The 4,761-nt window shown below is 43.6% G+C and overlaps 1 non-coding gene across 1 annotated transcript; it reads right to left on the bottom strand.

The window, feature by feature from the left end:
- Window positions 1-4,333: 4,333 nt before the first annotated feature.
- On the bottom strand, window positions 4,334-4,435 carry LOC116472039 (U6 spliceosomal RNA). Its single transcript, XR_004248957.1, has one exon. It is a non-coding gene; the product is annotated as a U6 spliceosomal RNA (small nuclear RNA).
- Between the last annotated feature and the right edge of the window lie 326 nt (window positions 4,436-4,761).

Raw genomic sequence — 4,761 nt, 5'->3', positions numbered from 1 at the left:
CCTTTGGAACTGAGCACAGCGCAGTGTGTTTAGGGAGTTATAAGCATGCCTATCTGAGGCTTTCTTCCTTTTGCCGGTGGAGTTTACCTGGAAGATCATACTTTGCCATCTTTGCCTCTTAATATGCATGCCCAGGAAGTTTCTTCTCCCTGAGGCTTGCATTCAATTAACATTTTGATATTAACAGGTGTGGACCATCAGGAAATGCCTTTTCCCTGGCGCTGCCGAATTATCGCACTCAGAGAGGCAATGCGGTAATTGCTGATATGCTTAGTGGGTGGGGGAGAGCCCTCTCCTGTCTGGCTCCTGCCTATCCAACTACCTGTACGTAAGAAGACTCACTCACTGAACTTAACGAAAAAACCTCTAAGAGATGTTTGAAATTTGCATTTAGACCAGGAAATGTGTGGTCTTATAAGACATCTTCACAAAAACGTAGGACTAGGAGTTCTCTTAAGATCTTCTAACAATTATTTGAGTTATAAAGAACACTAGTCCAGGCCCAGTGACTCATGCTTGTAATCCCAGCACTTTGGGAGACCGAGGCAGGCAGATAATCTGAGGCCAGGAGTTCGAGACCAACCTGGTCCAACATGGTGACACCCTGTCTCTACTAAAAATACGAAAATTAGCCGGGCGAGGTGGCAGGCACATGTAATCCCAGCTACTCGAGAGGTTGAGGCAAGAGAATTGCTTGCACTCGGGAGTTGGAGGTTGCAGTGAGCCGAGATCGTGCCATTGCACTCCAGCCTGAGCAACAGAGCAAGACTCCATCTCAAAAAAAAAAAAAAAAAAGGCCGGGCGCAGTGGCTCACACCTGTAATCCCAGCACTTTGAGAGGCTCAAGGCGGGCGGATCACGAGGTTGGGAGTTCGAGACCATCCTGGCCAACATAGTGAAACCCCGTCTCTACTAAAAATACAAAAATTATCTGGCATGGTGGCACGTGCCTGTAATCCCAGCTACTTGGGAGGCTGAGGCAGGAGAATCACTTGAACCAGGGAGTCGGAGGTTGCAGTGAGCCAAGATCGTGCCACAGCACTCCAGCCTGGCAGAAGCAGGTCTCCGTCTCAAAACAAAACAAACAAAAAAACCAAAAAAACCCACTAATTGAGAGAGTAGAAGTCAATGAAAGGATGTTCTAGTTAGCTGCAGGTTGCAACTCTAACCCAAATCACCATTTGCAATCTTCATATGCCCCCAGTTTCAGGCCATTTTTTTTGGGCACACCGGAGATCAGACAAATGCCATAATGCCTACCTTTGCCCCGAATGGGGATTTTCAGGTACAGCAAGTGTAAGTATAGCTTTTTCCAGAAGAAGGGGGGTTAGGTGGGAAGGGCAAAATCATACAATTAATTTTCATGATAGAGATCCCAAGAAAGAAAGTGGAGGTGCTTACTGTGATTTCAGTTTAATTAGAAACACACCCTGAATGTTAAGACAAAACCAAAATTGTTGGTTTCATTGGAACTTGAGAAGAATTGGAGACTATAGACTTACGTTTCCCATCCCCATAGTAAACAATAAACACCTATTATGTTCTTCCAGAGTTAACCGAGTCTATGAGCCAATGTAATCAGTCCAATGAATGTGTTAGAATGGACACTACACATTTTGTGGGTGCTACTGCAGTTTTATGTGTTGGCAGCAGTTCTGCTTTATTTCCTGCTGATTTTTTTTTTTTTTTTTTTTTGTACCTTCACTGCCATATAATGATTTAGGACTTTTGCTTCCTGAGGAGGTCAGTGAGAACATTCATATCTGATACTTAACTCCAGAAGAAGATTCTCGTTTAGTTATAAGAAAGTGAATGGCTTTAGTGATGATTCACAGAAATCTCCCAAGTGATGATGGAATTCTGAAAGGAAGTGTAACATATTTTTACTTAAAACAAACAAAGAAACAAAAAAACCCCACAAAAACTATCCAGGACAAAAAAAAAGCATTTAAGTTAACAGACCTCATATTTCCCCCAGAGTCCTTAAATTATTTTCTAAAACATTGTGTTAACTTACCTTCAAATAATTTAAAACACATCAGCTGTAGCTGTTTGGAGTTCTTGTACTTCAGAAAGGACAGTGGGAAGTGGCAGATGACCATATGATCTTTATTTTACCATAAGCCAGAAATTCTGTGTTAGCACTGAAATAATATCATATTAAATATTTGTGCTGTATTATATTAAATTAAATATTCTCTGGTCACAAGGGACTAAAAACTAAAACAGCTTAAGCAAAAAAAACAAAAAAAAGGGGGGGTAGAGGCACTACTAGAATACCAGAGCAAACCTGAATCCGGGGAAGAGTGGGAGACCAGGCCTCAAAGGGACAAAAGCCAGGGCACATCTGGAGAACTCTGTGAGCATGCATATAGGCAGAGACCTTCTTCTTAGAGTGCTGCCTCAAGCGCTTCTTCCTCAAAATGTCTACTTCCTGGAAAAGAGAAGCTAATTGCTGCTTCTTTGCTCCGGGTCACCTCTGGGCCAGTGAGCCATGATAATATGATAGGATAGAACCACACAGCAGGAACAAGGCTGAGAAGCATCCACTCCTGAGGACACATCAGGAGATTCTCAGAGAGCACTGGGGGCAGTCCATTGCCAACCACACATAGACTTTAATGTTATAACCATGTATTACAACTAAAGGCAAGTTTTGCTTATTTTCTATACTACGGTGATCATCACATTAAATGACATGCTCTTTCCTAACATTCTATTATCTAGCCTTAAAAAAAAAAATTAGGCTGGACGCCTGTAATCCCAGCACTTTGGGAGGCTGAGGCAGGCAGATCACAAGGTCAGGAGATCAAGACCATCCTGGCCAACATGGTGAAACCCCCGTCTCTACTAAAAATACAAAAAAATTAGCCAGGTGTGGTGGTGGGCACCTGTAGTCCCAGCTACTCAGGAGGCTGAGGCAGAAGAATGGCGTGAACCTGAGAGGTGGAGCTTGCAGTGAGCTGAGATCGTGCCACTGCACTCCAGCCTGAGCGACAGAGACTCCGTCTCAAAAAAAAAAAAATTAATTAAGGCCGGGTGCTGTGGGAGGCTGAGGTGGGCGGATCACCTGAGGTCAGGAGTTGGAGACCAGCCTGACTTAGGTGGAGAAACCCCATCTCTACTAAAAATACAAAATTAGCCGGGTGCAGTGGCACATGTCTGTAATCCCAGCTACTTGGGAGGCTGAGGCAGGAGAATCACCTGGACCCAGGAGGCAGAAGTTGCGGTGAGCTGAGATTGCACCATTGCACTCCAGTCTGGGCAACAAGAGCAAAACTCTGTCTCAAACTAAATAAATAAATAAAATAAATCACAAAAATTAGCCAGGCGTGGTGGTGCATGCCTGTTATAGCAGCTACTTGGGAGGCTGAGGCAGGAGAATCTCTTGAACCAGGGAGGCAGAGGTTGCAGTGAGCCAAGATCGCTCCACTGCACTCCAGCCTGGGCAACAGAGCCAGACTCCGTCTCAAAAACATAAAAGCAGAAAGAGCTTTGTTGAGACATAACTCACATATTGTAAAATTTATCTACTTAAAGTGTACAGTTCAATGGGTTTTGGTATATAAAATTATTAATTTTTAAAAATTGTAAAAAATAAAAATTATGGTAAAATATTTGCAATAAAACTTGCCATCTTCACCATTTTTAAGTGTACAATTCAGTGCCACTACTTACATTTATGATGTTGTGCAACCATTAGCACTATTTCCAAACTTTTTCATCACCCCAAACAAAACACTTAGAATATTGCTCTATTATAACTAGGCCTTTATTATTTATTTATTTATTTATTTTTGAGATGGGATCTCGCTGTGTCACTCAGGCTGGAGTGCAATGGTGCAATCATGGCTTCATGGCTCGCTGCAGCTTCGACCTCCCAGGGTCAAGCCATCCTCCAACCTACCTCAGCCTCAGCTGGAACTACAGGTGAAAATCATCACGCCTGGCTAATTTTTATATTTATTTTTATTTTTCTAGAGAGAAGGCCTCGATATATGTCCAGGCTCTATTTTCTTCCCTTTTTTTTTTTTTTTTTTGAGACGGAATCTCACTCTGTAGCCAGGCTAGAATGTAGTGGCGCAATCTCGGCTCACTGCATCCTCCGCCTCCTGGGTTCAAGCAATTCTCCTGCCTCAGCCTCCTGAGTAGCTGGGACTACAGGCGTGGGCCACCATGCCCAGCTAATTTTTGTATTTTTAGTAGAGATGGGGCTTCACAGTGTTGGCCAGGATGGTCTCGATCTCTTGACCTCATGATCCACCCACTTTGGCCTCTCAAAGTGCTGGGATTACAAGCATGAGCCACTGCTCCCGGCCTCCAGTTTTTTGTTTTTTTTAATGGAAGCTTCACAAATTTGCATTATACTTGCACAGGGACCATGCTAATCTCTGTATCATTCCAATTTTAGTGTATGTACAGCCAAAGGGAGCACTATAATTAGGCTTAGACTAAAAGAGTTTTGTTTGTAAAAGAGATTGTTTAATATCATCATCCTCTGCACATGGCTTTCCACCCCAGGGTTCTTACAACTGCGCTGCCTGAGCTTGGTACCTGAGCTGACAGCCACAGCCCTGTGGTGACTCCTGGCATGACCTGCAGGCTCCATCCTGCTCTGCTCCTCTTCACACCCAAAGAATGCAAGGCTGGAACTCCTTTCTCTTCTGGAGATCTCAGAGACAGAGGAAATGGCAGCAGGCACATTGGCCAGAGGCCTTTAGATACAAGCCCTGCATTTTGCAAAAGAGTTTTGGGGCCTAG

The sequence above is a fragment of the Hylobates moloch genome, unplaced genomic scaffold (genome assembly GCF_009828535.3).
Source record: "Hylobates moloch isolate HMO894 unplaced genomic scaffold, HMol_V3 SCAFFOLD_6, whole genome shotgun sequence".
Lineage (NCBI taxonomy): Eukaryota > Metazoa > Chordata > Mammalia > Primates > Hylobatidae > Hylobates > Hylobates moloch.
Note: the sequence above shows the minus strand (reverse complement) of the source record. Positions and strands in the feature narration are given on the sequence as shown.